General features: G+C 39.0%; 1 protein-coding gene, 1 long non-coding RNA gene and 1 pseudogene across 5 annotated transcripts in view; 2 read left to right on the forward strand and 1 right to left on the reverse strand.

The window, feature by feature from the left end:
• The window catches only part of LOC148350740 (uncharacterized), a 29,891-nt gene extending 27,930 nt beyond the window's left edge, over nucleotides 1-1,961 (reverse strand). Inside the window, exon 1 of the long non-coding RNA XR_015853000.1 lies at nucleotides 1,850-1,961. This is a non-coding gene — a long non-coding RNA (uncharacterized LOC148350740). The remainder of the gene's footprint in view (nucleotides 1-1,849) is intronic.
• Nucleotides 1-13,280, forward strand: part of astn2 (astrotactin 2) — a 391,785-nt gene that overhangs the window by 267,436 nt on the left and 111,069 nt on the right. The window lies entirely within an intron of this gene.
• On the forward strand, nucleotides 12,865-13,008 carry LOC148350741 (U2 spliceosomal RNA; annotated as a pseudogene).

Consider the following 13,280-nt stretch of genomic DNA (forward strand, 5'->3'; position numbering starts at 1 on the left):
CTTGAAAAAATTGCCAGTGGTCTTCAAGTTGTAGAGGAGTAATGTGCACCTGTTTGATAACAGTAGTCTACCAGTGATTTTCCAAATTGCATCTTTTAGATAGAGACAAATTCTTTTGGCTTGGGAAACTTATTGTCTTGACCTTGAAAGTGCTTGAAAACGTAACTGGTTTTGAGTATACTATAGAAATGTATAAACATAAAACGTATAAAGTATATATTGGGTGTAAAATATAGACTATAGTATAAAAGGCACACTTAGACATAATTTCCATTGCACCGGCCCAACTCTGATTAAACTATTACTGTGTTTTTGCAGTACAGAGGGCACCAGTTTTTAAGGCAAACCCCCCCAAAAAAACCTGTCTTTTGTGATGTATTGTTCATGCATGAGGCGCACTGGACTTTAAGCTGCATGGAATTCAAACTACAGTAAGTGCTTGGGTTGCAGAAAAAAAAAAGGAATACATTTAAATAATGTATATCATAGAACAAATATTAACATTATGACATCTGCTTTCACCACAAAAGTAGATTATAGTGTCGGAACCACAACAGGAGGAGGACCCAGATGCATAACGTTTTCACACAAGCTTTATTTACGGGACTGGGGCAGTCATGCACGTTAACACAAACGCCAGTGATTCGGCGATCGATGGGCCGAAGAAGTAAGACAGAAGTCCGGTGTGGAAAAACAGGAAGCCAGAGGCCAACGAGAATATTACCAGATACCGGACAGACGGGGTCGATACCGGATAGGACGGGACAGACAGGATGAATACCAGATACTGGAGACAGGAGTCAAATATCAGACAGGACGAGACAGACTGGATCGATACCGGATATTGTAGCAAGATATCAGACAGGACGGGACAGACGGGATCAATATCAGACACTGGAGTCCGATATCAAACAGGACAAGATAGACGGCCTCGATACCCGATACTAGAGACTGGGATCAAATATCAGACAAGACGAGACAGGTGGGATCGATACCAGACACTGGAGACTGGAGTCAGATATCAAACAGGATGAGATAGACTGGATCGATTACCGGACAGAGTTAAAACACACGTCTTGCGGGTGGAGCAGTTCGTTGACAGACTGACAAAGGGTGAGTGAGCGCACTGAGCTTAAATAGGAGGGAAGCCAATCAGGCACGAGCCGCAGCTGGCACCAAATGGGCGGGGCCAATTGAGGGCAATGGGCAACCATGACATGTATTATTCATATATGGTTACTGTGCTCTCCACACTCCAAAGTATCCCCTTTTTCACCAGCTAAAAAGCTCATAAACAGCCAGGCTTGGGGAGTAACAAAATACATGTAACAGCGTTACTAATTTATGATACAAAAAAATGTACCTGTATTCCGTTACAGTTACATAGAAAGTTGAAATAAGGATTACTTTGCAAGATTATAATTTTATTTAGAAGTATTTTTATGTTGCACACTACAGAAGATGATATTGAAGTGTGCGTTAGTTTTACTGTTTTGATTATTTTCCTCGTTCGCATTGGCTTTGTTTACGGTCTCTGCTCGCTCTTTCACACATGCAGGATTATTGTCCAGTATATAAACCGCACCAGACTACAAGCAATTTGAAATTTCTATCCAGCGTTTGTTTTTTTAGGTGCAACTCATGTCAAAGAAATGCAGTAATCGGGAAAAGGGAAAAGAAAAGGATAAATGATGATACTCTGGTTAGAATATTACGTTTTAGAGGTGGATCCAAGAGCCAGAGAGACAAACTGACTAGAGTTTGTTTCAGGCAAAGGGAGTTAAGAAAGGTGCTTTGCATATTGGACGGGGGAGAAAACAAGTAACACAAAACACAGGAAAACACTTACAGGTAGCAAAGTTCAGGAAGTCCAAAGGAGATCAACAACAGGTATACTCAGGCAGGAGAGTAGGAACAACATTCTGACAGTTTTTGATTTGGGCACAGTCTTTAAATGTAGGGTTGCTGATTAAAGTCAGGTGTGGGTGATAGGGAACAAGTTTAGTATCCTCGATTTCATCTGCTTGTTGGCGCCCTCTAGAGGACGGTGGCGTGCTGGATCCTACCACCCTTTTTTTTATCAGCCTTTGCCCTGGCTGATAGTTCACAGCTTTCTTTATAGTTCATACCTTTGAAAGGAAATAATCTGCAATTTGCTTCACTTTTAAAACATGTTTCTTCATTCGCTGTTAACAATACAAATCTCTTACAACGGGGAAATAATTGTGTTAAGGTCTTCCCCTTCAAGGAACCTCCGTGACGACGGCGCTCTCAAGAAGCCAATTAGCAAAGTCTCTGATCACTGCCTCCACAAAAATAAAAATATCATATAAAAATGGGAGAATGGATCATAAACCTTTGCACCACACTCAAAGATCACTTTCGAGTTTAAAACATTCAAATGTTATTAATGAACAGTATTTGGCTGGATTTTTTTTCATGGCTTTTTTAAAACCTCATTTTGACATTTAGGTATAATGCCAGAAAACGATTTTTTTTTTAATCGAATATACGATAAACTTCACCTAAAAGCAGCATTGTGTAATATTTGACCTCTGTATGCACTGTATTGTGTGATGTGAACGAAAACCAGTGGCAAATAAGCAGAGCGTAGCAGTAAGATGCCAGACAAACCTGGCAGCAACTACTAGGTATGGATTCCACTATGTAAAAAAATACACAATTTTTGACCTATTTATAAAAGTTAACATTGGTAAAATAGTTTATGTAGTTTTGCCTATTGTTCAAATCAATGTTTTGTTTTTGTTTTTTATTGAATGAAGTTTTTTTATACCACCAGGAGGCACTGAATGTTACATACTGTCTCTTAGACAAAAAATATACCCGGAAAAATTAACCTTGTTATGCTTCTATTTTGAAGTAATGGCATAATTTTGACATCACATGTCTTTGACATTTGGGTCAAAACCATGTGCAGTCAATATTTAGAATAAAAATCTGAATGTGTCACAAGCCAGAAACGGATTAGGAAGGAGAAAACAGGACAGGAAAATGTCGAAAGGTACAGAGCTTACCTAGCTAGGAGCATAGGTTCGCAGAACTATCTGAGGCTGGTAACAGGGAGCCGGGGGGTTTTAAAAGTGGCCGGGAGCCAATCAGCGACCAGGGCTGTTGGCGCCAACAGGGAAGCCGCCCCGAATCAGTAATCATGACAGAATGCTGTTATTTCTGAGGATTTTGCGTACCACTACTAATGCTAACGCTACTAACGCAAAATGACTTTGTTTTTTCTCTAGATTGTCAAATAATTTGTACCTTCTTCATTAAAACTAAAACATTTTGAATGATGGTTGACTCATTTTTGCTCTTTTTTTAAACTATGGCAAATGTTAAAAAAAATATATATTTTGGCTGGGGATAGTTCTGGCATTTGTGGAATTTCTGTTTTTCCAACATATAATGGGACTGTAATGACACTCAAATGCCACAATCTCCTAAAAATCTAAATTTGTACCCCGTAAAGTAATAACAGTCACAGTATTGTAGGGAAGGAAAATACATTATATCATAGTATTTGAATAAAACAAAAAATCTTAAAACAAAATAAATGGTTTTGTCTATTACATTAAAATATCGACAAAATCAAATACAGTGGAACCTCGGTTCTGGACCATAATCTGTTCCAGAACCCTGTTCCAAAACGGAATGTTAAACGTAAACATAAAGCTAACCCAGGTTAATCGAACGTTTGCAATATCGTAATCTTCCGTACAAAAGATTACGCTAACATGAACGTGTAAAAATTAAAAAAACAGGTCGTTTACAAGTCATTTAGCACCCGGGTCTCCACAACAAGTGGTGAGCGGTTCATTGGAAAGGGGGCTCCGTTCAACCACCCTGAATGTTGGGATCCGTTCCAACACCCTGAATGTTTACCTTGAATGTTTAACGCAAACATAAAGCTAACCCAGGCTAATCGTACGTTCGCGTTATCGTAATCTTCCGTACGAAAGATTACGCTCACATGAACGTGTAAAAATAAAAAAAAGGATAAAGAAAAGAATTATGAATAGGATTTCGTACTTTTGTGGTCGGGGCAGAAGGCGCAGGCAAGATCAGACATTCGCACACCTCCTTCATATTTTGCTATTATTTCTTTCTTAAATGCCATAGTTGTAAGCACTACTTTTTCACCTGTAGCAACTTTGCTGCTTGCACTGACTTTCTTCGGAGGCATAATTAGGGGCTAAAACACTTCATACACCTATATTAAAAGCGAAAGCAAAACGAAGCACGTGCGCACGCGATAACAGTTGGTCACGAAAAGAGCAACTACACCCGTACGCCGCTCAGCATCGCACCCTAGCGTACGCACTCACGCATTACCGGCGTTCGAACTCCGATTTTTTGACCGAACAGCGGAGCAAGAAGTTCTCTAAATTTTTGGTCGGACTCCGATTTGTTCGAAAACCGAGGTTCCACTGTATGCATCACATCCACTACACAGCATTATCTCCAGACAGAAGAGCAGCTTCAGCGACAGACTGCTGTCACTGTCTTGTACCACGGACAGACTGAAGAGATCTTTTCTTACTCATGCCATGAGGCTCTTTGATTACTCATTAACTTCCGTTGACGGTACAGACTTCAAAGATCCATAATGTTACCTCTTTGTTACCCTTTTTTTCATCTTTCTCAGTAGGACCATATAATAAGAACACACAAGTGCGATACCCTCACTCTCTCCTCGCTAATTAAACATTACCGAGTGTCAGTGTCACTTAAGCACTTATGCTGCTTATCAAATCCGCTGCGACGTTTTGTTAAAACGAACAAAAGCTTTGTCTAATGACTGACTTCCTCCCAGTGCACGAGCTCTCGTTTTTGAAAAAATATATAGCGATGTATAAATGCGGGATATTATTCACCTAATTCCCCCCTTACCCACCTCAACCACCCCTCCTAGCTTTGATATGTAGATTTGCGTCGTATCCCACAGCCTTCAACTTCCAATTTTTTGCGGTTTCCCACATCAGCAGAGGCCGTTGGCTATGCAAAATGAAATATTAGATGAGGTAGATGAATTTGTCGACTTTTCCAGTCCTAGCCTCTCAGGTGCCGCACTGTATTGAAAAAAAGAACAGAAACAGAAAGCTGTGTGATTTATAACTCCATTGCATGTATTTTGTCTCAAATTGATCTCCAAAGGCGTCTCGCCAGCGAGTCCCGGGAATGAATTTTTTGCAGTTATGGAATTACGGAATATTACCATTTCTGGCGGACGGCGAATTCCGGGGATGTGATAAAGCGGCACGTGCTAATGTAAATGTTACGGTTGAGAGCTATTCCATTACACCTTGTATGCAATAGGACTGGGAATGCAACAACATGCAGCAAATCTGTAGTTGACATTTCATCCCGGTCTTTTTCCTGCTAATCAAATCCTTTGGTTTGGGTGAGGCTATGCTTACTCACTATGTTGTATCGAACAGATATAAATATAAAATACCTTTTTGAATTCATTAAAGGAAATTAGATGAGTGGATGTAGGTTTCGGAGAAGCGGATATCATACAGGCGGACGGAAATTAGATTTTAGAAAAGGATTTATTTACAGTCGTCTGTATTGGATACAGTACTAAAAAACAGAAATACAAATTTTACGAGGATCTTAAGAATTCAAATGCATCAAAGCTACTTTAAAGTGCCTCTAAATATTCCTGCTATCAATTGTTGAAACACCTAGTAGATCTTAATTACCAAAACATGAAAGGAAAACAACACAGGTTATGTAAGAACACAAACTACCCCTAACCCACGGGTGTCAAAAAGGTGGCCCGCGGGCCGGATCAGGCCCACTGAGGGATTGAATCTGGCCCGCGAGACAACGCTAAGGAAAGTACAAGAGAAAAAAGAGCTGCCGGTTGAAATATGTCCACTTGATGTTGCCAAAGCCAGCCGCCTCTTACAAACGCTGTACTTGTATTTCTTCTTTTTTTCTCTCTTTCTCTCTTCCTCCCTTTTTCTCTCACTTTCTATCTCTCTCTCTTTCACTCGCTCTGTCTATCTTTTTCTTTCTTTGTTCCTCTTTGTCTTTTTACCTATCTGTGCCTTTTTACCTTCTTTTGCTCTCGCTTCATTTTTCTCTTTCTCTGTCTTTTCTCTCTATCTCTTGCATCCTCCTCCTCTTTCTCCCCTTCTCTCTTTCTCTCCTTCTCTCTTTCTCTCTATCTATTTCTGTTTGAATTTATTTTTCTCTCTCTTCTCTTCATTTCTCTTTTCATCTCTTTTGTTTCTTACATTCTCTCTCTCTTGCGCTCTTTCTTTCTTTCTTTCTTTCCTTCTTTTTTCTGTCCATCTCTCCTTTTCATTCTTCCTTCCTCATTAGTCCGGCCAAGAGAGAACATTTGTTCTATCTTGTAGCCCCCGAGTTAAATCGAGTTTGACACCCCTGCTCTAACTGAACAAACCATGAAAGGAAGACAATGGATGATCATGTTAAAATATAAAATCGTTCTAACAGAACAAAACATGAAAAAGAGTAGAACGTATGATATATTGAAATGCCAACTAGTTGTAACTGCACAAAACACAAAACATGTAGTAAGTAAACACAAGCTATGTTGAAATTACTGGTTCTAACTGAAAAAAGTGATGTCAATGGTGGATAACATGGAACACCAACTAGTTTTAACCAAAAAAAACATGAAAGGTATAGAGTGTCAGAAACTTTCCCACATATGGACAGAGAAGAGTACCATGGGGACAAGACTGTAATGCTGCAACCCTATTTAGGAAAAACTTAACAAAACGTTAAAGGGAGAAAATGGAAGATATGTTCGAATACCAATTAGTTCAGAACAAAACATAAAAGACGGTTGACACAGCGCAAGGAGTGCCATGATGATGAGACCATAAAACATTATGCTAGAAAACGTCTTTCACTAAAAAAGTTAAAGGAAACGCAGGAACCAGTTTGAAATTTAAAAGATGGCGTGAGACAATGTGTCTACTTTTGTCCATCTTCTATTAACGATATCCGTCGAACTAAACTATGTTCCCCCCGAACGTGTAATTTGTGGGTCTCGCTTCACATGTGCTCAACTTTAATTTCCAGTAATTAGCTCCGGCGAGCCAAGAAACGATATTAGGCAATTTTTTTCCTTTCTTTAACCCGATTAATGTTTCTGTAAAATCACAATCCAAGAAATACTCACAGTGAAACAAATACTGTTCTTGAACCGTTTGGCGAATATGGGTGGTTTTGGTCTCTTTTGAAGATAAGACTTTGAAGTTTTGTCTCAAAACTGAAATACCTACTGCAAGTGCTACTAACATTGGATAATATGAGTTGGAACACACAAAAATAGGAAGTTTTTATTCTCGCATTTTTTGCCTTCAGATGCGTATAGCATTGTCATCGTAGCTGGAAAACAGTTGCGACAATAGCTTGAAGCCTCACCTAGTACCTTTTCAAATTAGTTCACAAACAGAAAAAGGAAACATTTAATTTGACCAATTTTTCTAAGAGAAGGTCAAGCCTTTTAAAAAAGTGGCCATTTTGAGACAAGTTTACAGCTATAAAAACTGTACTCTGCTTAGGCCAATTTTATAGCCATCTAAAAGAGTTGTAAATGTTTGACTAGTCAATCAATGATTGTGCTTACTTGTGCGTAAAAACGGTGCATAAAAGTGAGTCACAAGGGGCGTTACGCATGTTTATATTGGGGTCTAATTTGAATATATTTTGAACATCTGCGTATTGTTCTTTTGAGAATTTCATTCGATAACCAATGTGGTAATCATCATTTGAATCTGTGACTACTGGTTCAACATATTCAAACTGGCCCTTATATGCTAAAGTGGGTTGTGGACGGTGAAAAAAAGCCTGTTATCAGCCGAGAGAGGTGTCAATCAAAAGGTGTAATGGCGAACAGCCATTTCGGAAAAAAAAGTGTATTTTTATTTTTAAATGGAAATTATGCAGCGAAATTAATAGATTACAACAAGGAATGTCCAATGGTACAGAAATGCTTTTATGCTTATTTATTTTAATCCGTCACTATTCTTGTCTGTTTTGGAGTAGATATTGTACATGGTTGGATTCACTGGACGGCCCTGGGTGTAACAAAGGCGTATTTGCGGAGATTTAACCCATTTGATGACTGCTAAGGGACGTAATTGGTTAGCTTTATAGTTTTCATGTATCTTATTTTCGACTGCTTGTCATGTTTCAGTGACTGGTGACATCCTACAGACATGTATTCGTACATTAACATTGTGGCGGCCCGTTAAGGGTTTAATGAGTGGCCAGGACAAGAGGTCAGGTTATCACTGCATTTTTCCTCGTCTGCATGTACAGGCTTTTTTTTTCTTTGAATTTTTAGTATGCTAAGATTAAGTCACCTTCAGTTATGTGTGCATTGTGTAGCTGGAGTCATGCGTCATCTTAAAGCTCTTGTCAGGCACTTTTGTGGCCAGTAATCATTTTGTCAATAAGTCATATACAACAACACGCCGCTAATGTCAAAGAGCAGAAGACTCGCTGAAGAGAGATGTTTTTACTCTGGAAACAACATTTTCCTAATCTCTCTCTCTCTCTCTCTCTCTCTCTCTCTCTCTCTCTCTCTCTCTCTCTCTCTCTCTCTCTCTCTCTCTCTCTCTGTATATATATATATATATATATATATATATATATATATATATATATATATATATATATATATATATATATATATATATATATATATATATATATATATATATATATATATATATATATATATATAAATATATATATATATATATATATATATATATATATATACAGGACTGTCTCAGAAAATTAGAATATTGTGATAAAGTTCTTTATTTTCTGTAATGCAATTAAAAAAACAAAAATGTCATACATTCTGGATACACATCAACTGAACTATTTCAAGCCTTTTATGATTTGAATATTGCTGATTTTGGCTTACAGCTGAAAAAACTCAAAAATCCTATCTCAAAATATTAGAATACTTCCTCAGACCAAGTAAAAAAATAATTTTATAACAGCAAAACTAAATCAAACATTTGAACATGTCCATTGATGCACTCAGTACTTGGTTGGGAATCCTTTTGCACGGATTACTGCATCAATCCGGCGTGGCATGGAGGCAATCAGCCTGTGGCATTGCTGAGGTGTTATTGATGCCCAGGATGCTTCGATAGTAGCCTACAGCTCATTTGCATTTGTAGGTCTGGTGTCTTTCATCTTCTTCTTAACTATACCCCACAAATTCTCGATGGGGTTCAGGTCAGGGGAATTAGCAGGCCAATCAAGGACAGTGATGCCATGGTCAGTGCACCAGTTACTGGTGGTTTTGGCACTGTGGGCAGGTGCCAGATCATGCTGGAAAATGAAATCCTCATCTCCATAGAGCTTTTCAGCAGATGGAAGCATGTAGTGCTCTAAAATCTCTTGGTACACAGTTGCATTTACTCTGGACTTGATGAAACACAGTGGACCAACACCAGCAGCTGACATGGCTCCCCAAACCATTGCTGACTGTGGGAACTTCACACTGGATTTCAAGCAACTTGGATTTTGCTCCTCTCCAGCCTTTCTCCAGACTCTGGCGCCTTGACTTCCAAATGAAATGCAAAACTTGCTTTCGTCTGAAAAGAGGACTTTGGACCACTCTGCAACTGTCCAGTGCTTCTTCTCCATAGCCCAAGTCAGACACTTCCGTTGTCTTGAGTTCAGAAGTGGCTTGACCATGGGAATACGGCTATTGTAGCCCATTTCCCGGACACGTCTGTGAACTGTGGCTTTTGATACCTGGACTTCAGCTTCAGCCCACTGTCTTTGAACCTCCCCCAAATTCTGGAAGCGGCTCTTCTTCACAATTTTGTTAAGGCTGCGGTCATCTCTCTTGGTTGTGCAGCGTTTCCGGCCACATTTTTCCCTTCCAACAGACTTTTTGTGGATATGCTTTGAAACTGCACTCTGTGAACAGCCTGCTCTTTGAGAAATTTATTTTTGTGTCTTACCCTCCTGATGGAGGGTATCAATGATGGTCCTCTGGACAGCAGTCAGATCAGCAGTCGTCCCCATACTTGTGATTTAGTTTACTGAACCAAGCTGAGTGTTTTTTAAGGTTCAGGAAACCCTCGCAAGGTGTTTCGAGTTAATTAGATGATTCAGGTGATTAGTTGAATAGCCTACTTGTATACTTTTTCATGATATTCTAATATTTTGAGATAGGATTTTTGAGTTTTCTTAAGCTGTAAGCCAAATTCAGCAATATTAAAATAATAAAAGGCTTGAAACAGTTCAGTTGATGTGTAATGAATCCAGAATGTATGACATTTTTGTTTTTTTAATTGCATTACAGAAAATAAAGAACGTTATCACAATATTCAAATTTTCTGAGACAGTCCTGTATATATATATATATATATATATATATATATATATATATATATATATATATATATATATATATATATATATACATATATAGTTTTCCGCGATTACAATATAGCCGACCCGAATTTAGTGCTTTCCTACGAGTTGTAGCTCCAGGTCATCCGTTTCCTTGGTAATATATCTGGCATTGGTGAGTTACATGCTTGGCAGGGGTGGCTTTTGTCAAGGTTAAAACTTGAGCTTGTATTAGGATAAAGGAAAGAACACATTCTGAGTCGGATATTTAGGTTTTTTGGAGGTGCGTGCTTCCAAGATTGGCTTAGGAAGGAATCACACTCCCCCTATAGCTCATTTATTGGACAGCGCACGCATAGAACAACGCATCTGATTGTCTTAAGCCAGGTTACATGAATACAAGAAAATAATCTGATTGGTGTAGACAGAAATCACATGTTTAAATGAAATGAATAATGCTGGTCGCTAAATGTCGTGTGAGCAGTAAGATCAATGAAACTTTGTAACACAAAAGGTACAATGCGTCTATGTAAATAAAAAGGAATAGAGGGAGGAAAGTTCTTCCCTGCACTTCCCAGCACCAAAGCGAAGGGCATCTTGATTAATAGTTTGCGGGTCCCAAGAAGATACATTTGTAGCAAGAATACAAACAGCACCTTGATATATTATTTGGCTTTGTTAAGGTTCTTTTGAGGATAACATCATACAAAGGCACATTCAAACTATAATCAAACCGAAATTTCCCTTAAAGCTTGTAATGTAGCCATAGCAGTAGGTTGGACCTGCAGCCCCTTACCGTACCCAATCACAATCCACAGAACACCCTCTGGTAATCTCCATGTATTTGTGCTCTTCGGAATTTCCTCAGGGTCCCATTTCAATTGACGAATTTGTTTACAATAAAACTAGCCGCTAAAAGCTAGCTGCCGTTTTGCTTCGCAATTTTTTTTGGTGGCCACATGAAACAGCCTCTCACTGTCACGGTCACAGATAGCCACGCCCACCCAACTCACACACATACAACCCCTTTGATAGCATTTGATTCCACTGTGTGCTTCAGAACACAATAAACAATTCCTTGATATCAATGACAACAAAGTCAAGTGATTTCAAAATCTGTGAAGTCGTTTACCAGCGATAACTGTATAAATGTAGCGAGGGGTGTCTGCGCACGTAAAAGGCAAGCTTGGTTGGTTCTTTGTCCTTACACGAACTCATGTTTGTCTCTAGGCGTCCGTTGGCTGGTCATCGGCTCATACGAGGCGCCCAAAGCAAACTTGGCTTAATACAGTGGTTTCCAAAGAATCGTACGGCAAATTTGCAGCCAGTTTGACCGGAGGGAAGAAGTGGGCCGAGATAAGGCCATGTAGTCAAAACTAAAACGATGCGTTCTAAAAAAAGAATTAGAGTGGAAAGCTTGTGAAGAAATGTTAGAAAGAAAATAATATTTGGGGGTTTAATGCCCTGGTATTGAATTAAAAAAATATATTTGGATGGCAGAATTCTTCCCGATTATCCCTTAAATAAATCAACGTTTACTCTAGCACAATATAAACCATGGGTCGCCAACCCCTTTGAATGCGAGAACTACATGTTCGTTTGATTAGTGCTATAAGTCTGAAATCATTACTATGTTTTTTATGCTAATAGCCAGCCACTTGTAGCAGACATATACTCAAGAGTTTTTTTTGTTTTTTTTTCCCATCAAATGTTCTATACTTCGCTCTTTATCCGAGATCAAGGTTTTATAAGCGGTTACAGAGGTCTGTAGAAATAATTCAGATTGAATGTCTTACATGGAACTCTTTGAAAAGATAATATCAAAACATGGTTACAGAAATATAATTGCTTGTGGCAGTTGCCCGGTTTCTGTCACATTACAGTTGTTTATCATGTAATTTGATGATTTGAAAAAGATTATGACATTCTAATAATATTGTTCATAATATTAATAATGAAAATAATAATACCAGAGCCTGTGTCTCCCTCCCTCAATTACTTATGAGTTACTTATGACTTATGAGTGCTCATTTGTGTCCGAAATAATGGTTTGAAAACAAGGTGAAAGCAAAGTTCTGATGAAAAAAAAAATCTTCAAGAGAGCGAAGGGAGTGCCTTGCGCTGTGTGCATAGATCGGCCCACTTCTACCACTCACACAATCAAACAGCTCAGAGTGGTTTGCTGGTGTTTCCGGGTATTTGCCTTTTGTTTTGTGAGTCCTCATCATAAAGTAGTTCAACAGTGCATTTACATAGTTTAATGAGCTTACATGTAAAGGGTTTCTTAGCGACCTACTGCCAAAACAGGGTATGTTGGTGTGTCACCCTGACTATAAAACTGTAGTTCAAAAGGTGCCCTACATATACTTGACTGAACCGAGAATTATGTGAGCGTTACTTAGGCCTGCATGTACCAACATCGAGTTTAACCAGCCGACTGTGGTTCTAGGGTTGTAAACTAATAAGAGCTGGCCAGAAACTTCTGGCTTTGATGCTAGGTCCTTAGCTTGGCCTTTGGCTAAGTTGATTTTTGCAATCCGGAGATGGAATAAGAGCTTGCTCTGTCCACTCCACGCATCGGCCCGGTATTGCAGTACCTCCGGGAGAGGTGCATTCGCAATGATCGCAGCAAGGCTTTAGGGATAGGACCTTAGCTTGGCCTTTTGGCTGAGAGTAAGTGTCCCGGCTCCTAGGCTTTGTAGCGTATTATGAACTGACCTGACCGATAACAGGTAATGGATAATGAATAACGGAGATAGAACAATAACCCTTAAAAACCCCCCTCTCAGCTTTGAGACTCCACAGGAGGGAGTGTGTTTTGACTCGATTTTATCTCCGAGCCTTAAGTACTCATAAAAAGAGCCATATATGTCTCGCGAGCCATGAGTTTC

The sequence above is a fragment of the Urocampus carinirostris genome, chromosome 16, assembly GCF_059441175.1.
Source record: "Urocampus carinirostris isolate Australia breed hairy pipefish chromosome 16, RoL_Ucar_1.0, whole genome shotgun sequence".
Classification (NCBI taxonomy): domain Eukaryota; kingdom Metazoa; phylum Chordata; class Actinopteri; order Syngnathiformes; family Syngnathidae; genus Urocampus; species Urocampus carinirostris.